Raw genomic sequence first — 22,494 nt, forward strand, 5'->3', positions numbered from 1 at the left:
TGGCAGCCCAGGGTTTCGCAGGTTCGGATGCTGGACGCAGACCTAGCATCGTTCATCAAGCCAAGCTGCGGCAGCATCTCACATACCGCAACTAGAAGGACCCACAACTAAAATATACAACGATGTACTGGGGGGCTTTAGGGAGAAGAAGGAAAAATAAAAAATAAAACATAAGAAAAAAATTAAGGCATTTCCGACATTTCCTTTCTATCTCAACGCTGCAGCATGTTTTAAAAACAGAATGGCTGAAATTTACAACAGAAAATGTCTTCTTACTTTAAAATAAGAGTAAATGTAGCTCATAAGTGTTTGTTTTGTAATTGTCTTGAGGGAAAATTGAGATGTGTGATATAATCTGAAAGAGGAACAAATTGTAACTGAAAATGCTTGAGCTAATTTTTCAATAATTCATAGACAGTTTACTTTTCAATAAAAGAATGCTACACAGAACATTACCCTTCTAGGGTTATAAATATCTACTCAAAAGTATTGATACAAGGGCCGGCCCCGTGGCCGAGTGGTTAAGTTCACGCGCTCCGCTTCGGTGGCCCAGGGTTTCGCCAGTTCAGATCCTGGGCGTGGACATGGCACCGCTCATCAGGCCATGCTGAGGAGGCATCCCACATGTCACAACTAGAAGGACTCACAACTGAAAATACACAACTATGTACCGGGGGGCTTTGGGGATAAAAAGGAAAAATAAAATCTTTAAAAAAGTATTGATACATTCATTTCTCTAACAACGGACATTACTTTTTATACGTATTAAAGGCTACTAATTATACACTATAATAGAGGCAGGAAAAAGCATGGTCCATAAGAAGAATTTAAAAAGCCAGTGTGACTACAGCAGAGAAAATCCAAAAAAGTGGCATGAGATATGGCTGTAAGTTTAGACAGGGATGTGTAGACGATGTTAAGAATTTTGTTCTTTATCCTAGAAGTAACTTGTTTCAAATCGGTCTATCACAATCAGATTCTGGGGATTTGTTTGTTTAACTCCAACAGCAGCACAGAGAATAGAGTGAAAAGGGACAAGAGCAGATGGTGAGAGTTTACTACTGTTGTACGGGACTAGGAGAGAAAGGATAACAGCTTGGACTAAAGAAGTGGAGATGGACAGAAACGGACACATGAGGAAACATGTCACAAATTCAACAAGTCTTGGTGATAAAATGGATGTTGAAGGTGAGAAAGAGGGATATGTCAAAGATACACCCAGGATCCTGGCTTGCGAAGCTAAATAGATGGTGCCAATCATTGAAACAGCGAAGACTGGAAGAAGGGCAGGTTAGAGGCAAATGACCACGAATTTGATTTGGGCAGAATCTGAGATGCCTCTGAGAGACACAGTAAAGATCATTCATTTATCTAACCATTCGAAAAACTCTTGCCAGACACTGCTATAGGCAATGCAGACACAGCTACAAACAACAGCAGTTAAATACTTGCTCTCCTGGAGCTTATGTTCTAGGCAGACTTACAGAGGCCAACTAGTCAGCTGGATACACAGATCTTGACCTCAAAGGGGAGGTCTGGGCTAGAGCTATTAATTTGAGAACTGCTGATGTACAAATGAAAATTAGAGCTCCAAACATGTTCCTCAAGGACTCTGTCTCGCTCAAGTTTGCACCTCCAGCCTAGAGGATGACATTCAAGGCCCTTCATGGAATTACAGCTGCCCACTTATTCAGCTTCCTCTCTTGCCGCTCCCTCCCATGCACCATATACTGAAGTCCTTTTTAATATCAATATTAAAGCTTCCTAAAGTTGACATGGTATCTGGTGCCTCAGTGCCTTTGCAGGTACTGTTCCCTTTACCTACAACATCTTCCTGCTCACCCTCACTTTTTAACTACCTTATTATCATGAGTCTCTAAGACCCAGCTTAAGTTTCACCTCCTTTGCTAAGATTGCTAAGTTGTCCACCCTCCTCCAGACCTCAAACTGAGACAGATGCCTCTCGTCTTAGCTCTCATAGGATCCTATGTCTTCCTCTATCACAGCACTCATCATACTGTATCGTAATTACTGGTTTCTTACCTGTCTCTTACAGCAGAAGTAAACTTTCTGAGTGTCCTTAAATTCTGCTTGGCACGCGATTGGTTCTCAAAATGTGTTTATTAACTGAATAAGTAAATTGACAAATTAATGAAATACAGGTATAACACTAATAGCACTTTTACCAGCTTTAATGAGAATTTTTTTTAATTGACAACTAGAATAAAGGAAAGAAAAATTTTCCTCCAGAAAACTGCATAATTTAACAAAATCTGAAAAAGCAAGAAGGAGAATGGTTTATAAAATGTGTGAATTATATACAATACATCCACATGATGGGTTTGTGAAAATGGAAGAATGCAGAATCTAAAACTTTATGTATCATATGACACTGGCTGGGGAGGCAGGAGGGGAGGGTAAAAGAAGTAGACCAAAATATTGACAATAGTTTCCCTGGATATAAAATTGTGTGTGATTATTTTTATGTCACAGTTGTCCACCTTTTCCAAACCTTATACAAAGAATGTAATTTTTAGAATTTAAAAAGTTTATTTTTAAAAAACCACAAACCATGAATCTTCTAAATTCAAAATGTTTAAAATGAGAAAATGTACATGCATCTATTTGCCTCCTAAGTCAGAAAGAAAGTAGGCCACAGGGAAGACTTTGGCTCAAACAGTTCTGAACACCAGCTACCAGGAACATTCTAGACAATCCTTAGCAAGAGTGTGAAAATCAAGATGCCTTAAAGTGGGTGGGAAAAAATGAAGACAAAGTGAGACATTTTGTATGGGGAAAGCCTGTATATTAAATAATGATAGATAAACAAACAAACAACAATTATAAAATTCTGTGATAGAGACAGAGATTAATGAGACAAACACTCTAACCTCAAGGAACTTAGAGTAAAATAAATTATTAAATTGTTCTTTTATTATTTTTACTCAAAACTTCCACCTCTTACAGACTATTTACTCAGGATAACTTTACCCTCAAACTTGAAACATGATATGTTTTGGACCTTAACTATTCTATAGGAATATTTCTATCGTCATTGTCATATAGAGTAGATAAGTACAATAAAATTATTATCATAAGGTCAAACTAGTTAAGCTGTTGCTACTTTAATAATTGAGTATAGTTACTTGACATATAATTAAAATTGAATTCCAATCTTCTATAAAGACAGAAACCCTCTTTATTTCTACAACAAAATTTTAATGGCTGTTTCTAAAAATCCTAATTTTAGAGCAGAGATGATTTTGAAAAGTGATCCCTTGAACCACGTTTGAAAGTATTATAAATCAAAACACTTTAAAAAGGAATAACCAAAAACTCCTAATGAGGAGAAGATTTACCTTACTGCATATTAAAACATATTATAAAACTACACTAATTAAAGTCTAGTAATCCTTAAATTTATTACTCTTATTAGCAAAGGATGACACTGAATAAAACATAATAAGGAGTACAGAAATAAATCCAAGCATATTTGAGAATTTAGCACCTGATATGAGAGATATTTCACATCCATGAGAAAGATGACTCTTTTAACAAATAGTGCTAGAATAATAAGCTAGCCAGTTTAAAAAATAAAGCTACCTCACATATCATGAATTCTAGACGAATCAAGAGTTAAATAGAAACACACAGAATGTGTGCACATAACACAAAGAAGTACTGATTAAAATATTTTTAACAATCTTGTAAAAAAAGGCCTTTCTAAGCATGGTATGCAAAACTAGAAAACAGAAAGGAAAATGTAATTACATAAAAATGAAAACCTCTACATAGGAAGAGTAAAGAGAGTATTAACAAGGTCAAGTTATAATTCATCAACTAGGAAAAACATTCAATATCTATTATATAGACAGAATGATAACATCCTTAATACACAAAAGAACTCCTATAAATCAATAAAGAAAAAAACCACCCAAATGGAAAAAAGACAGGCATTCAAAAAGAAAAAGAACAATAAACATACGAAAGTATTTTCAACCTTACTAGATCAAAGTAATCCACATTAAAGGAATTTCATTTTTTAAATCATCACAAGAGTTGAAATTGGCAAGCCTGAGGAAAAAAGCATTTTACATAATTATTCTTCAAAAAAACTCCTTGAGGGCAGAGAATGTGTCTCGTTCACTACCATATCCTCACATGTAGCATACCAGAGTCCTAACAAGACACAAATATCTGCTAATGAATAAATTATGGTACATACATATTATAATGATAGAGATCTATATTTAAAAGATACCCAGGAGCATCAAAATATGTGAGGAAAAACTGGTAAAACCGCAAGGAGAAATAGATGAATCCACTCTTATAGTTGGAGACTTTAACATCCCTCTATCAGAAATGGACAGATCCAGCAGGCAGACAATCAGTAAAGACACAGTTGAACTCAACAGCACCATCAATCAACTGGATATAATAGACATCTACAGGCTACTTCACCCAACAACAGCAGATTACACATTCTTCTCAAGTCCACATGGAATGTTCAAAGACAGACCACGTTCTGGGCCATAACACACCCCTTAACAAATTTAAAAGAACAGAAATCATACAGGGGCTGCCCTCATGGCTGAGCGGTTAAGTTTGTGTGCTCCACTTCAGCAGCCCAGGGTTTCGCCAGTTTGGATCCTGGGTGTGGACATGGCGCTGATCATCAAGCCATGTTGAGGGGGCATCCCACACAGCACAGACAGAAGGACCTACAACTAGAATATACAACTATGTACTGGGGGGCTCTGGGGAGAAGAAGAAGAAGAAGTAGAAAAAAAAAGAATAAAGATTGGCAACAGATGTTAGCTCAGGTGCCAATCTTTAAAAAAAAAGAAAAAGAAAAGAAATCATACAATGTTTGCTCTCACCACAATGGAATTAAACTAGAAATCAATAATAAAAAGATAGCTGGAAAATTCCAAAATACTTGGAGATAAACAACATATCTCTAAATAACAGGACAAAGAAAAAAATCTCACAAGAAATTTTAAAGTATTTTGAACTAAGGAAAATTAAAATATAACATCAAAACTGTGGAATACAACAACGCCAGTGCTTGCAAGGAAATTTATAGCATTGAATGTATACAGTGGAAAAAAAAGAAAGACCTAAAATCAATAATCTAAAGTTCCACCTCAGGAAACTAGAAAAAGAAGAGCAAATTAAATCTAAAGTAAGCCAAAAAAAAAAAAAAAGGAATAATAAAAATTAGGGCAGAAAGAAAGAAATCAATGGAGAACAATCAACAAAACTAAAAGTCACTTCTTTGAAAAGATCAAAAAAAATCTATAAGCCTCCAGCCAGGCTAACTAAGAAAAAAGAGAGAAGACACAATTTACCAATATCAGAAATGATAGAGGGGACATCACTACAGGTCCCATGGACGTTAAAAGGACAATAAAAGAATACTATGAACAACTCTATACTCACAAATTTATCTGACAACCTAGATGAATTGAACCAATAATTAATAACCTTCCAAAGCAGATAGCACCAAGCCCAGATGGCTTTCACTGGTGAAGTCTACCAAATATTTAAGGAAAAGATTATACCAACTCTCTACAATGTCATCCAGAAGACAGCAGCAAAGCGAATACTTCCTAACTCATTGTATGAGGCTAGCTTTACCCTAATACCAAACCAGACAAAGGCATTACAGGAAAAGGAAACTACTGACCCGTATCTCTCATAAACATACATGCAAAAATACTCAACAAAATATTAGCAAATCGAATTCAACAATGTATATAAAGAATTATATACCACAACCGAGTGGGATTTATCCCAGATATGCAAGGCTGGCTCAACATTAGAAAATAAATTAATGTAATCTATCATATCAAAATGCTAAAGAAGAAAAATTACATGATCATATCAATAGATGCAGAAAAGCATTTAACAAAATCCAACACCCATTCATTGTAAAATCTCTGAGCAAACTAAGAACAGAGGGAAACCACCTCAATTTGATTAAAAAAATCTTTAATGGGGCCAGCCCCATGGCCAAGTGGTTGACTTTGCACACTCTTCTTCGGTGGCACAGGGTTTCACCAGCTTGGATCCTGGGCGCGGACATGGCACCGCTCATCAGGCCATGCTGAGGCAGCATCCCACATGCCACAACTAGAAGGACCCACAACTAAAAACACACAACTATGTACCAAGGGGCTTTGGGGAGAAAAAGGAAAAATAAAATCTTTAAATAAAAAAATCTTCAAAAACTCTACAGCTAACATCATACTTAATGTTGAAAAACTAGAAGCTTTCCCCAACTAAGATCAAGAACAAGGCATTAATGTCCTCTCTTGCCACTGTTTTTCAACATTGTACATGAAGTCCTAGATAATGCAATAAGACAAGAAAAGGAAATAAAAGGTATATAGATTGGGAAAAAATAAAATTGTCTGTCTTCACAAATGATATGATTATCTATGGAAGAACCAACAAACAAATGCATAGAACTAATAGGTGATTACAGCAAGGTTGTAGGATACCAGGTTAATGTACAAAAGTCAATCACTTTCCTATATACCAGCAATGAACAAGTGGGAATTGAAATTAAAAACACATTTCCAGGAGGTGACATCAGCATCATGGCAGAGTGAGCTCTTCCCTTAGACTCTCTCCCTTAAGATACAACAAAAAGGACATTCAGAACCAACAGAGGACATTCACACAACAGAAAAGACATCTGAGAGACCCACGCAGCTGTATGTCTGAAGGCGGAGGTGCTGGATGCCCTAGGAGGAAGTGGAAGGAGGTAAGGGGATCTCCTCTCCCTTCCTGCAGAAACCCAGGGTGTGAGACCACATGCAGCTCTGAGAAAAGAGGGGGGAGGGTCGGAGCTCCACAAGAACACCTTCTCTCTCCAAGTTCCCTCACAGCCTGAAGGAAAGACCCACACAGAGGTGGCTAAACAGGTATCTCCATCAAGCCAGCATCCCAGGAGAGCAGATACTGAGGGCAGAGTGAGAACGCCCCAAGCATCATGCACGTAAAAGGAAGTGCCCCTCCCCCTGCCCAGTGCTCCAGCTCAGTCAGTCAGCGAGAGCTCCCATGCATACGTTAGAAAAGCAGCAGCTGTGAGCAAGCATGCCGGAAATCACAGAAGGACCCTGTCAGAACAGATTCTAAGGACAGGCACAGACACCAGAGATTGCAGTGGGCTGAAAATATACAGCTCCTGACTCCCTCCCACAGTGGCAGCAGGTAGACTCTGCAACCAAATACCATCACTATGCAAAGGCACAAACCCACACCATCAGCATATGAAGAAATATATTAATACTCCAGACCAGAAGGAAAATGACACACCCAGAAATCAATCTTAAAGGCACAGAAATTTACAATCTAAATGACAGAGAATTCAAAATCCATCATAACAAAACCTAATCAGTTAAAAGAAAATACAGATAGACAGTTCAATGAAATCAGGAACAAAATTAACGAACAGAGGGAATTCTTCACAAAAGGGATTTAAACTATAAAGAAAAACCAATGAGAAATGTTGGAGATGAAAAACACAATGAGTGAGATAAAGAAAAATCTAGACTCCGTAACAACAGAGCTGACATTACAGAGGACAGACTCAGCAGTGTGGACGACAGGAGTATAGAAATGTTTGGGATGGAGGAGAAGAGACAACCAAGAATAGAAGGAAATAAATAAATTCTCCAAGAAATACCTACTTAATTAGGAAATGCAACATAAAAAATGATAGGTATTTCAGAAGAAGAATGGAGCAAAAAGCTTGTTAGAAGAATTAATAGCTGAGAACTTCCCAAACCTGGGGAAGGAGCTGGAAGCACAAGTAAAAGAAGATAACAGAACTCCTAATTATATCAATGTAAAAACACCTTCTCCAAGGCATATAGAAGTAAAACTGGCAAAAGTTAATGACAAAGAAAAAATACTAAGGGCAGCAAGGCAGAAAAAAATAACCTACAAAGGAACCCCTATGGGGCGTTTAGCAGATTTCTCAGCAGAAACCTTCCAAGCTAGGAGAAAGAGGAATGATATATTCAAAACTCTGAAAGACAAGCATTTTCAGGCAAGAATACTCTACCCAGTGAAAATATCCTTCAGAGATGATGGAGAAATAAGAACTTTCCCAGATAAACAAAAGCTGAGGGAGCTCACTGCCACAAGACCTCCACTAAAAGAAATGTTCGAGAAGGCCCTCACACCTGAAAAAAAGAGTTTACAAAGCCTTGAGCAAGGAGATAAACAGGCAGACAAGATCAGAAAATTGCAGCTCTCTATCAGAACAGGTGAGCAAACAATTATAACATTAAAGATAAAAGGAAGGAAAATAGCAAAAATAAACATAATCTTGTCATTTTAACCAGAAACTCACAACACAAGACAGAATAAGTTGTGACAACAGTAACTTAGAGGGGAAGAGAAAGGGATGGAATTGGCTTAGACTAAGGAAATAAGAGGCTATCAGAGGGGCCAGCCCATTGCCAAGTGGCTAAGTTCACGTACCCCACTTCGGCAGCCCAGGGTTTCACAGGTTCAGATCCTGGGTGCAGACCTAGCGCTGCTCATCAAGCCATGCTGAGGTGTCGTCCCACATATCAGAACTAGAAGGACCTACAACTAGAATACACAACTATGTACTGGGAGCTTTGGGGAGAAGAAGAAAAAGAAAAGATTGGCAACAGATTTTACCTCAGGGCCAATCTAAAAAAAAAAAGAGGCTATCAGAAAATGGACTATCTCATCTACAAGATTTTTTACACAAACCTCACAGTAACAACTAAACAAATAGTCAGAACAGGGACACAAATAACAAATAAGGAGAAAACTGAGAAAACCATCATAGAGAACTACCAAACTGAATTGGTAGTCTGAAATGTATGGGACAAGAAACAAGGGAAATACAGAACAACTGGGAAACGAATGATAAAGTAGCAGCATTAAGCCCTCATATATCAAAAATCACTCTAAATGTAAATGGATTGAATTCTCCAATCAAAAGACACAGAGTGGAGGGATAATTTAAAAAACAAGACCCAATAATATGCTTCCTCCAGGAAACACATCTCAGCTCCAATGACAAACATAGGCTCAGAGTGAAGGGAAGGAAGATAATACTCCAAGCTAAGGGTGAACAAGAGAAAGCAGGTGTTACCATACTTATATCAGACAGAGTAGACTTCAAGGTAAAATAGGCAATGAGAGACAAAGAGGGGCAGTATATAATGATAAAAAGGACACTCCACCAAGAAGACATAACACTTACAAATATTTATGCACCCAACACAGGAGCAGCAAAGTACATAAACTATTAACAAACCTAAAAGGAGATATTAACAACAACACAATAATAGTAGGGGACCTCAACACCCCACTTACATCAATGGATAGCTCATCCAGACAGAAAGTCATCAAGGCAATAGTGGATTTAAGTGAAAAACCAGGCCAGATGGACTTTATAAATATATATGGACTTTATAGATACATATTGAACCAGGAATGCAGGGATGGTTCAACATCCACAAACCAATCAATGTGATACATTACATTAACAAAATGAGGGATAAAAACCACATGATCATCTCAATAGATACAGAGAAAGCATGTGACGAGACCCAACATCCATTTATGATAAAAACTCTCAATAAAATGTGTATAGAAGGAAAGTACCTCAACATAATAAAGACCATGTATGACAAACCCACAGCCAACATCATACTCAACGGGGAAAAACTGAAAGCCAGGAAAGAGACAAGGGTGCCCACTCTCACAACTCCTATTCAATATAGTCCTGGAGGTTTTGGCCAGAGCAATTAGGCAAGAAAAAGAAATAAAAGGAATCCAAATAGGCAATGAAGAAGTGAAACTCACTGTTTGCAGATGACATGATTTTACACACAGAAAACCCTGAAGAATCCATTGGAAAACCACCAGAAATAATCAACAACCACAGCAAAGTTCCAGTGTACAAAATCAACTTACAAAAATCATTTGCATTTCTATACTCTAATGACGAACTAACAGAAAGAGAACTCAAGAATACAATCCCACTTATAATCGCAACAAAAAGAATAAAATACCTAGGAATAAATTTAACCAAGGAGGCTAAAGACCAATACAATGAAAACTATAAGACATTACTGAAAGAAAATGATGATGACATAAAGAAATGAAACAATATTCCATGCACGTGGATTAATAAAGTTTATTAATTACAAAAAAAAATAGCTATCCAGGACATAGAGTGAGAAAAAAAGAGAACAGCATGAATACAATTTATGCATCTCTATACATACATATTATGTACATATATACATACGCCCCTACACACACATATACAATACATGCATAAAAGAATGCCTAGAAGTCCATAATGTTAAAAGTGGAAATCTCTAAGTGATGAAATGTCATTTTTACTTTCTTTTTTCTACTTCTCTTTATTATTTAAATGGTTTATTTACACAGAGCCTCTTTTAAAATAACACAATCATTCAAAAATAAATTGCTCAAATGAAAAATTTAATACATAAAATTACAAATGTGCCCACGTTATGTTAAATTCTAACGAAACAGTTCAAACTGCTCAACTAGGAAATTTACAGAGAAGACATTCTATTATAAAATTCCTCAACAGCCTATAAGCAAGATCAAAACACTGAGACAACATGCTTTTTCCTTTTGAAGATACACAACTTGATTCTTGTGGTTCTTAAAGACATCAGATTCAGCTATTTAGTCATGGAGAAAACTTAACTTTCTCAAAGTAATTCCCCAGAGCAGGGGAATTTTATAGCTAAATAAAGTGACTTGGCGAATATCTCTTGTTAACTCATAATTTTTGTCTCTCCTTAAAATAAATGTGGTGAGATTCGGAAAGAGGAAAAAGAATAAATTAATACTTGAGTCCCTTCAATCTACTAAAATATTTTCTTTATATTTGTGTGAAATAAGCCAAGGAAAGACAAGACAAACAGCACTTTTAGTTTAACTACAAATGAGCAAAAGACACAAATGGAGAAAACCACAATGAACTTTAGGAGGAGTAGTCTCATCACAAGATTCTAAATTATCCTCACCCACAAATTCCCTTTCCAAAAGCTTTCCTGATTTTTTAAAAAATAAAAAGCAAATTAGGGGCCGGCCCCGTGGCTGGGTGGTTAAGTTCGCATGCTGCGCTTCAGCGGCCCAGCGTTTCTCCAGTTTGGATGCCGGGTGCGGACATGGCACCACTCACCAAGCCATGCTGAGGCGGCATCCTGCATGCCACAACTAGAAGGACCCACAATTAAAAATACACAACTATGTACCAGGGGGCTTTGGGAGAAAAAGGAAAAATAAAATCTTTGAAAAAAAATTAAAATTCATTTGTCTATCAAGTATAAAGTGAAGTGATGATTTACCAACTATCCAGTATATTTCAACCTCCTCTGGTACCTAAAATACCTAGTTTGACTGCCCCAATGATCAAACTGATACTCTGAAATTCTTACTTATTTTACATAGTCTTGTCAGAGCACTGGTCTGGAAAACCATCAAAATAGCATTCTTCACAATTTCCAAACGCTTTTTAGAAGGGATTTATGGTTTCTAAAAACTTTAAAGAAATTCGTAACTCCTTTTTCAAGTAGATTTTCTTTACTAATGCATACTACAACAAATCTTACCATCCACCATTTCAGTATTTCTGTTCACAGTTTACAATCTGACAAACCCACTTTTAATTGAAAGATAATAGCATTAAAGAGGAGAAAACTCTATTTTATCTCAGTAAACACAGATAAAGCTACCAGATGAGGTTTATTCCTAACTTTATTATTAATGACGCAAAAAGCAGAGTGAAGACTAAGCAGAGTTCTTTTGGAAGGCAGGGCTACGACATCTGACATGAAAATCACCGATGGAGACCCAGATGTCATTTTTAGAGAGTCACTTTTCTAACCACAACCACATTAAGACAGTCGATAAATTATAAACTGATAAATGTAAAGGGTAATCAAATCAATGTCCTTGAAGGGCAGAGGAAAGTAACCAGCCTCTCCCATACGGCAACAGACAGAATATTTTATCCACTGAGGATTTAAAGCCAACTAAAAGCTCCTGACAGACAAACTTTAGGGACTGATTCCACAGAATCTCTCTCAGTCACACAGCACAACCGATAAAAACACTGCAGACTTCCGGGGTTTGTATATGCTTGGGCACCTTCCCCAAATGGTTTTCTGCAGCAAGATGAAATACAGCTATTGATTTCAAATTTTTGATATGCTTTTAGCTATACCATCAAATAAAGTGAACTGTGAATTTTTCATCTACTGTAACCTTCTCTACCTGGTTGCATTTTTAGTAACAAATACCAATCCTTTGTCTGACCTTGAGTGTCTCTCCATACATTGGTCTGTCATCTCTGCTCTCTTATTTCTTCTCTGCATCTCAGTTCTTTGTTTACAGAAACATCAATTATTGTATCCATTTCTATTCCCTCTCTTTTCCTATATTTGCAAATCTTCTATCATCATGCACGTTGTGAACTCAGAGTCTAAAAGTGTTCAGTTTGTAAACCCAGCATGCTATTAAAAAAAAAAGTGGCAAATATGAATAAAGGGAGAGAACTGGTAACATTTATTTGGATTGTCCCCTTTCAGAGCTAACTAAGGCAAAGTGGATGGCAGTAAAAGATAAAGACCAAAAGAATGAGAAAAGGAACAGCAACATAATACAGGCAGGACACACATATCTAGAAACTGGCTTTTAAAAAAGGAATAGAGAGCTGATAGCAAAAACACTAATGCCATTTTGCCTCAAGGATACATCTTACAAGCATTCTTAAGACTCCTCAGGATCACATCCTCCAGTTAAAAACAATAAATCAATGCACACCTACTTTACAATGATGACGTAAATAAAATGTACTGCTTAAAGCATTCTCCTCTTAATTCTAAAAAGTAAAACATGTGGAACAAACTAAGTACTGAGCAGACATTCATTCACCCTCACACATGACTTGCATCAACTTCCTAGAGAAAAAAATCTCCACTTGGGCAGCACTGAGCACAACATGTTCACAGACTGTAAAGACGTCATCATAACCAACCTAAATGGCACAAGAGGAGTTTAAATTACCTCAATCATTTACTTAAAGACCTCAATAAGAATCAGTGATATCTGGGCTGTCTCAGGCACTTCTTGATCTTATCTCTAAGAAGAACGGAATATTTACTATAGTCTGATAAATGAACTTTAATTATGTCAGGAACTTAGTAACCTCTGATGAGTCCAAGGCACGTGTGACTGTTTGTAGCCACCATACTTTAAAACGCAACTTTGTGAGCTGCAAAATTATGCAGTCTACATATAAGAAGTAACATACTGGGTCAAATCATTTAATCAACAAAATAAACTTAACCTCTACAAGAACTGAAGGATGTCAGAATCTCAGGATTGAAAGGGAACTTACAAAGCATCTCCTAAGTAGAAGGTAGTAATTAGCAACATTTCTTGACCACTTTCTCACACAATACACTCCAATCTATCAGTAATCTCTGCTAACCTTCAGCGCTTGGGGAGGAGCAGTGAAAGAAAATGCGTAAACTTAAAAGATCGAAAAAAATATCACTCCCATCCCCAGCAGTCTTATCTGCTCTCTCGTTCAGACTCACTAATCGGGTTCAAACATCCGTACAGCAGAGATCTCCTTTACAACATCCTTGCCAAGTGCATTCACCCCGCCTCTGAGTGAGCACTTGTAGAACAGAGAGCTCAGGACTTAATGAGCTCTGTACAGAGCTGAAAATACAGCTGTTAGTTTAAAAGCCTGATAATGTTTTAAACTATTTTTTCTCCACTAACACAGCTGTTCTAGAGCATCCATATAACTACATGATACCGGCTAATTTTAAATAACTACACTTGCTAGAAAGATATATGGAACGAAAAATCTGTGTTCTTACAATTTCCACTAACTGGTCTTGGTTGCGCCCTCTGAAATGAATCCCTTTTCCATTTGATAGCCCACCAGATATTTAAAGACATTCCTCCTACTCCTCCTCCCTCCATCATCTCTCTTCCACATTAAATATACTCAACTCCTGGGGGCCGGCCCCATGGCCGAGTGGTTAAGTTTGTGTACTCAGCTTCTGCGGTCCAGGGTTTCACCGGTTCAGATCCTGGGCGTGGACATGGCACTGCTCATCAGGTCATGCTGAGGCAGCATCCCACATGCCACAACTAGAAGGACCCACAACTAAAATATACAACTAGGTACCAGGGGGCTTTGGGGAGAAAAAGGAAAAATAAAATCTTTAAAAGTAAATTCTCAATTCCTTCAGTTAGAAGAGTGTTACATGAGTACTAATGAGGGCCTCAGTCAGGCTACTGGTAAGTGAGTAAGAAATGAGGAGACCTAAGCAATGAGCTGAGCTGGTAGAACTGGCAACATCATACAAATGTATGAATGGGGCCATGCCCACACACAGGAGAGACTAAAGTGCCTCTGAGATCCCAGGTCTGATGTCTAGGAGGCTAACAAGGGCTAACAATGCCTTTAACAGAAACAGGGAACCCAAATTCGGTATGGGAAGACAGCGAATTTAGTTTGAGACACACTGATTTTGAGGTCTGTAACAAGTAAACGTGGGTAAGATCTTTCCCAAGTCCCATTCCATTAGTTACTTTTGCCCAGAAAAAGCTGTGTCTGTATTATTGAGACTAGTAATTATATGTCATTTAAACACAAAATGTCTTATTTATTCATTCATGAAGTATTGGAGTAGTTACTTCTCTAAGGCACTGTCAGAGAATCATTGAGCCATCAAACCCAGTTCCTGTCCTCATTAACCTTATATTCTAATAATCAAGATATTTATAACTAACCAGAACTCAAGACAATGTGGTTATGTCTCACAAGGGAAATAAAAAGTCTTATAATTATTAAGAGAAGTATTTTTCTTCTTTCCAATGAGAATGTTCACATATGAAAAACATCACAGGGGAACACATTGTCACCACTGGCATTCTTCAAATATGAAGAACAAGGACATACAAATAACATAAATCTTTTTATTCTGGGTATAAATACAGGAAAACACTAGCCATATTTCTCATGAATGAGTTAAAGTACTCTCAACAACTATGTCTACTGTTAAAGATTAATGCTTGAATTGTATTATCAGTCAAAAGAAGAGCATTGTTTAAAATGTTCACCAACAGAATTGTTTTCGCTTATAAACTGATGTCCTTTTTCTCATCATTTCTAATATTAAATAATATATCAATTTGAAAATAGAGCTACAAGTTTAAAGCCTTGCAAATATAAAAACTACATATCCTCTATCTGATATAACTGTTTTAGAGTTCCCTATAACTATATATTATGATAAAGTTTTAAATTATTATGTCCACTTTAGTAGTTTTACAAATAACTGATTTTACAGAAAGAATCTATTAAAAAGTAGTTTAGTAGCAACTTAACTATATTTTAAATTGATAACATAATCACACAGAAAAAATAATTCAAATAACTTTGAACACCTACTTTCACTATACATCTTTAGTGGGATATATTCTAAGGACATAAAATGGCAAAGAAATCTTCAGTTGGTAAATCTTTTGTCGGAGGAAGTATCAGTACGGTAATTCCAAAATCATCTTATGTGTGTTGTAGGACAGATTAGATGAGTAAATATATTGGTATGGTTGGGAATCAGAAGTTTCCCTGTAGGAAAAGGGAGATACAAATACGAACTGAGGGAAAGTGAAGACGAACCCTATAGTTTTGAATTATAAGTGAAGGTATCCTATAAACTCATGATTTCTTTTTAAAAAAGTACTTTTGTGTGTGTCCATTTAAAGGACCTATAAACAATGATACTCTAGTAGCAATGAGTATATTCAATGCCCAAATCTTAGTTTCTAAGTACCATTCCCCACTAAAATGATCAAGAACTCCATGGTAAATGACAGACTCCAGGACTTGAGCAGGGAACATACAAGGTGAGCCTGGAACATCTTATTGTATGAAAAAGTAAGAATGTGTCCAATACCAATGTGGACATACACAAAGTCCAGAAGAGCCAGTTTGAAGGGACTAACCAAATTTGAGATAATTTAATCACCAAAAAAAGAATAATGGTAACATTATAACACAGTGGGTAAATTTTTTCTAAAAGAATCCCTGGGTAGACAGTGATACTAAAATAAAAGGAGAGAGGAGGAATAGCTTCCTTAGAGAAAACAGCCAGCAAATGTGTAGGACTGAGAGAACTGGGACCACTATTTGGCAACAATCAATGCAATGATTGATTCAGGCAAGGATCTTCAACAGCTACTAAAACCACTGGATAGAAAAAAATTGTTGGAAAACAGAATATCCAATGATCTCAAAGTATCACCCCCACAGATTAATTACTAAGTAAAAAAGGAAAAAGATATTTTAGAACGTAGAAATCTGGCTGACCTAAGTGACTGATCTTAACCAGACCAATAAAGGGGCAAACTATCATTATATTACTCCTGATGTACTGAAATGGAAAGTCTACAATATATCCTATGTAGTAGTCTCAAAAAAAATTGTAACCTGAAACTGTGAGGCAACACTCAGACAAATTCATTTTCTGAGGCATTCTACAAAACAATTGGCCTACATTCTTCAAAAACATCAATGTCTTGAAAGACCAAAAAAAAGGAAGGAAGGAAGGAAAGAGGAAAAAGAAAAGGTGGGGATTGTTCTAGATAAAAGAAAACAGAGGGGCCAGCCCGGTGGTGTAGTGGTAAAGTTCACGCACTCCGCTTTGGCATCCCCAGTTTCAGGGTTCAGATCCCGGGCATGCACCTACACACCACTCATCAAGCCAGTCTGTGGCTGCATCCCACAGACAAAATAGAGGAAGATTGGCACAGATGTTAGCTCAGGGCCTATCTTCCTCAAGCAAAAAAAAAAGAGAGAGAGAGACTGGCAAGAGATGTTATCTCAGGGCCAGTCTTCCTCACCAAAATAAAGAAAGAAAGAAAGAAAGAAAAGAAAACAGAAAGACATGACAACTAAATACAATTGATAATCTCTGATTGGATTCAGTATTTAAAAAAAAAAAAAACTATAAGAGACATTACTGGAACACTTGGGGAAACGAATTTTTTAATACAGCCTGTACATTAGATGATATTATCACATCAAGGTTAAATTATTTGGGTATGCTAATGGCATTATAGTTACGCAGGAGATATCCTAGTTCTTAGGAGATGCATGATGAAGTATTAAGGAGTGAAGTGTCAGAATGCCTCCACCTTACTTTCAAATGGTGTATGTAGCAAGGGAAAAAAATGTGCGAGTGTGCTTGTGTGTGCGCGCATTGAGAGAGAGAAAGCAAATGAGGTATAACGTTAACAACCAGCGAATCAAAGTGAAGGATATACAGGGTATTTGTTGTACTACTTTTTCAACTTTTTTTTACAGGTTTGAAACTTAAGTTGGTGGAAACACGCAGGGAGGAAAAGAAGTTGACTTTAGAGCAGCCTGAGACTTTATAAAGTCTAACCACATCTTCACTTTGCCCATAAGAGCTTAAAAACGAGTACAAGCCCTCCACCGCTAATTTCCTACGGCTGTAGACTAAACATAACCTCTGATGAGAACTCTGTGAGCGATGACGCGTGCTGACTCATCTGGGACACTTACGAAAAAGTAAAGCTATCTTTATGTAACATTTTCTCCAAATATAACTACCAAACAAACTTCTTCAATTAAGATCTATTTGCTATAAGGAACTCTAAAATTAAAATGTTGTCACAGAAGACATGTCCAGATGATCTCAGACCCCATCTCACTACGATAATAGGAGACACAAGCTGTACCAGGAATTTTGTTACCCTATGCACATAGATCATCTCATTTAATCCTCACAACAACTCTACAAGGCAAGCACCATTATTATCCTCATTTTATAGACAAAAACAACAACAAAAGCTTGGAAAGACTAAATAACTTCTGCAAGGTCATACTGCTAGCAAATAGCAAAACACACCTTGAATCCAGGAAGGCTGACTCCAAAACCCATGCTCTTTCCTCTACACACTCTACTGCTTAAAAGTAAAATTTAAATAATAAAGTGATTGTACTGATTAAATATCTATCAACAATTACACAAAGGAGAGCTTTCAAAGAAAAATCACAATAGGTGTTTTTCCCCTAACACATATTTATATTTGAATGAATGAAGTTAGAATTTAACCGGACGCCCTATTTACTGCCAAATCCCAAGCAAAAATAAAGATGACATATAATTGCATTACTCAGTCACCTTGTTACATATATGGCTGACTATGTTACATACAAATTCAAAACAAATACCAACATATTTCCAAATGCTTTCATCTAGAACTTTTTCCCTGCACACTCAAGAAAAAAATACTGAAAAAACTTATTTCAGGTACACCATTCCTGAAATATACTTAACCGAAACAATGACATAAAAGGAAAAAGAGAATAACTATAAAATTAACCTTGAACACTGACGCCACAATAAAAAATATTAACAAACAAAGCACGTTCCTCCAAACCTGGTTATCTTACTATGTTCTCTATCTCAGCGAACTGTACCACAATGCATCCAGTTACATAAGCCAAAAAGCTAGCGATGGTCAATGGCACCCTCCTCTCCCTCACTCCTCATCTCCAATGCGCCACCCCATCCCACCTCCTAAACATCTCTGAAATCCAGCCTCTTCCATCTATCTTCACCACCACTCGTCCAAGACGCCCTCTCTCAGCTGGCCTCTCCCCATGCACACTCTTATCTCCTCTGTAGAGCATCAAGTCCTCTTCATAGCACTTACAATAGCTGCAACTTAAACCTCTGCAATGGAATATTTGATTTACATCTGCCTCCCCTGTTACACAATAAGTTCTATGAGGAAAGAGACTGAATCTACTCACCAATATATCACTACGGCCTAGGAGAGTGCCTAGTAAGTTAACAAAAGCTAAATGATTGAATGAATGTCAAACATTACAAATTTATTTATAAATAGTCCAAAAAAATAAAGGGTTATAAGGCTCACCAATCATTATAAAGAATATCTTATTTCACCATTTCTAAATCATACATGTTTACATTTTAACTCTGAAACTGAATACATCCTACAGTTGACAATCTTTGTTTAAGTGGCAATATTTTTTTCTTTCATTGTGATTCATAAAATAATAGTGCATCTCGGAATTTTTAAAAAAAATCTCATGATTTGACGAAATAGGTAACTCTACGACATACCTGATCCACTCAGTTCAAATCTGGTAAGTTAGCCTCCCCTCTCCTTTGGCCACCACCCTACTCCCAACATCCAATAACTAACAGAGCCTAACTGGTTCTCTCACCAACAGTTACCCATTCCTTTCTTCCATTCCCACTATAACACTAGATCTAACTCCTCACTGCCTCAGATCTGAACCCTTTTCATAGCTTCATTCATTTAAACGTTTGTTTCAATTTCAACCATCCCTGCACCTACTATGTGAAGGAAACTGAAGATAAAAGCAGTCTGGTTACCTGTCCCTCCCTCTAATCTCTCCTGCAATTCAGAATTTTGTTCATTTTATGCCTCAAGCTAGAATTACTTTCCACTTTCTACCTACCAAATCCCTTGCTACTCAAGTTCTAGATCAAATCTCATCTTCCCCAAGAAGTCTTTCCTAGTTTATCTCTCTTTCCAACTTTAACATTCTAAAGTACATAAAATCTAACGCACATTAGCTACATTTCCTGCTTCTTGAAGACAAGAAGCACTCTCATACATTCCGCTGGAGCATAAGTAAGCTCCCTGAGAACAGAGACTTTGTCTCTTTTGCTCACTGTTACATCCCCGCACCTAGAAGAGTATCTGCTCAGCAAATATTTATCACATTAATGCTCTTTACATATGCCAGGGTAGAGAACAAATCTTTGCAGCTGTGATACAGAGGGAAGAGTCAAAAAGAACTGAACTAAATGACTTGAACTCTGAGCTCCAGTTTCTTCACCTACTAAATGTAAACAATATTCAATAGCTCACTGAGCTGTTACAACAAATAAATGCAATAATGCCTTAATAGCATCTAGGACAGAGCTGAGGACCAGAGGATGCTCTCAAGGTTTTGATGATTTTGTGACAATAAAGAGTAAAAAGTATTCAATAAATGCCTACTAAGTGAACAAAATCTCAGGAAAAATATAAAAAGTCTGAGTAATGTCTGGCCTCTTATCATTTATCCAATAAAGAATTCCATGAGTGAATTAATTTTGAAATATTATACATTTTGCCCCTAATCTTAAGCATGGCTGAAACCATTTCTGATTAATTAGGAATAATCCCAATTTGACAGAGTAACAATATTAATATTTATATTTTACTGACACATATAGATTGTATTTGACAGTTTAAAGAAGATTTTACTATTAAATTTCTATACTGCAATAATCAGAATAGAAAAAAAGCTGCAAACTTGAGTTACATGGTCCCCAGAAAGCCAGGAAGTACAAAAATGTCTGTCTACAAAACATTAGTGAACAGTATACAAGGATGTTTTACCAAATCTATGAAAATACATAGAAATACCTCATAAACAATTAAAACAAATAAGTTTTCCAATATATTGCATTCCATTTTACAGAAAAAGAGCATCAGTTAAATGGTTTTTAAACCCTTCTTACTAAACTATACCATTCCTTACATTGCCAACTTTTTTACTCTAAACAGTTCTCAAAACTTGAGAAAATGAACAGATAATTAACTCACTGTATATCCCATTATTGAACTAATTAGAAACTTTTCCTTGTTGGGGCAAGCAGCTGTATTCATCTGCAAATTGGAACCTCCACAGATTACCTTTCAAAGCTTTTCCAATCCCTCTGGGTACTTTCAGTGACTCAGAACCTAAATTACGACCACAAGCAACCAAGGAGGAAAGCGCATTTCCCTGTGCTTGTCTGCTATTAACTGACGCAAAATCACTGCAGAAACTCGCCCGGGGACATCCGTCCCAAGCGAGAATGAGAAACAGAGACCCCACCTAAGTGGACACGGAGAGCTGCAGGACGAGGCGCTCGCCTCCAACTGGGGGCGGCGCACACCTGTGGGAAAGTCATCACTCCAAACCGAGGACGCCAGCCAGCCAAGCTCGGGGACCAGAAACGCAGCGAGCGGCGCGCCGTGCCCGCCGGCCCAGAGCGGGCTCGACGGCGCCCCCGGGGCCCCGCAGGGCCGGAGCGGAGGGAGCGGGGGACACCGAGGGGCCGGGGACGGAGGAGCTGGGGGGCAGAGGGACCGGGGAGTGGGGCCGGGGTGCCTACGGGCTGGGGGCAGAGGACACCGAGGGGCCGGGGAGAAGGGGCCGGGGAGGTGGGGCTGGCGGGGAGGACACCGAGGAGACTGAGGGGCCGGGGCGGAGGAGCTGGGGGCGGAGGGGCCGGGGTGCTTACGGGCTGGGGGCAGAGGACACCGAGGGGCCGGGGGCGGAGGAGCTGGGGGGCAGGGGACACCGATGGGCCGGGGAGGTGGGGCTGGGGGCGGAGGACACCGAGGGGCGACCGCGGAGAGCGCGCCCGGGTGGAAGCCCTAGCGGGGCCGAAGGCAGAAGAGTCGAGGGCAAGACTGACATCTCGGCGTCCGATTTGGGTTCTGTTTCCTTTCCTCTTTCTTTTTGCTTTTTCTAATGGGGAGAAACAGGGAAGGAGCTAAAAGAAGGCGACTGCTCAGGGAAGCCCTCCGAGAAGCCACCGGGCGCGGGGACAGCCGCCCGCAGGCCGGCTCCCGTCCGCCGGCGGCGCAGCCCGGGAGGGCGAGGGCTCGCGACAGGGGACACGAGGAGCAGGGGCGAGCGCGGGCGGGCACGAGAGGACAAGCGACACGAGGAGCGGGGACGGGGGCGCCGAGACCGCACGGAGCCCGCGGTCGCCACAGGAGCCCCGCGGGCAGGCCCCCGAGGGACGCCAGGACCAGAGATGCTGAGGCCCAACCTTCCCCGACTCCGCAGCCGCGGGCCAGCCTCTCACCGAGATAAGGAGACGCGTGAAAACGTGCCGGCGCCGCCGACCCGGGACACGTCCCAGCGCCACAGCTGCCGCCACGGCAGCCGCCACACCACGCAGACGCTCCCGCCTCGGCGCCGCGGCCGGCCGCCCTCGCGCTCCCTCGCGGCCACCGTAATCCCAGCACCGCCTCTTCTCCACCCGGCGGGTGGGCTACTTCCGGCTCCGGAGCCTTCCGCCGGCGGCGGCGGTAGCGGCAGCCTCCACGCCTCTTGCTCCGCTTCCCTCGTCCACCCTTTTTCCCTCTGTTCGCCATCCCAGAATCTAAGTCATCACTGCGGCAAGCGCAGGACCGAGGGAGAGTGCCCACCTGGAAGCGGCGTCTCAGACAAATCACACTAGGCCCGCCGTGAGTTTCCGTTGGACAATTGAACTTCAACTCCCAGCATGCCGTGCGACACCACGCCCTCTCCTGGGGCGCCGGAACTACAAGATCCAGCATGCACTG

The 22,494-nt window shown here is 39.1% G+C and overlaps 1 protein-coding gene across 33 annotated transcripts in view; it reads right to left on the reverse strand.

The window, feature by feature from the left end:
- Positions 1–22,456, reverse strand: part of ATG4C (autophagy related 4C cysteine peptidase) — a 155,475-nt gene extending 133,019 nt beyond the window's left edge. For 14 of the 33 annotated variants that reach the window (XR_011439390.1, XM_070268946.1, XM_070268967.1 and 11 more), the window contains exon 1: positions 22,011–22,151. The gene's annotated coding sequence lies outside the window, so the exon portion shown is untranslated. Of the gene's footprint in view, positions 1–276; positions 1,549–2,043; positions 2,128–15,523; positions 15,704–21,028; positions 21,799–22,010; positions 22,169–22,356 lie in introns of those variants that run through there. The other 19 variants (XM_070268947.1, XM_070268952.1, XM_070268963.1 and 16 more) reach the window with 13 other exon arrangements.
- Between the last annotated feature and the right edge of the window lie 38 nt (positions 22,457–22,494).

The sequence above is a fragment of the Equus caballus genome, chromosome 5 (genome assembly GCF_041296265.1).
Source record: "Equus caballus isolate H_3958 breed thoroughbred chromosome 5, TB-T2T, whole genome shotgun sequence".
Lineage (NCBI taxonomy): Eukaryota > Metazoa > Chordata > Mammalia > Perissodactyla > Equidae > Equus > Equus caballus.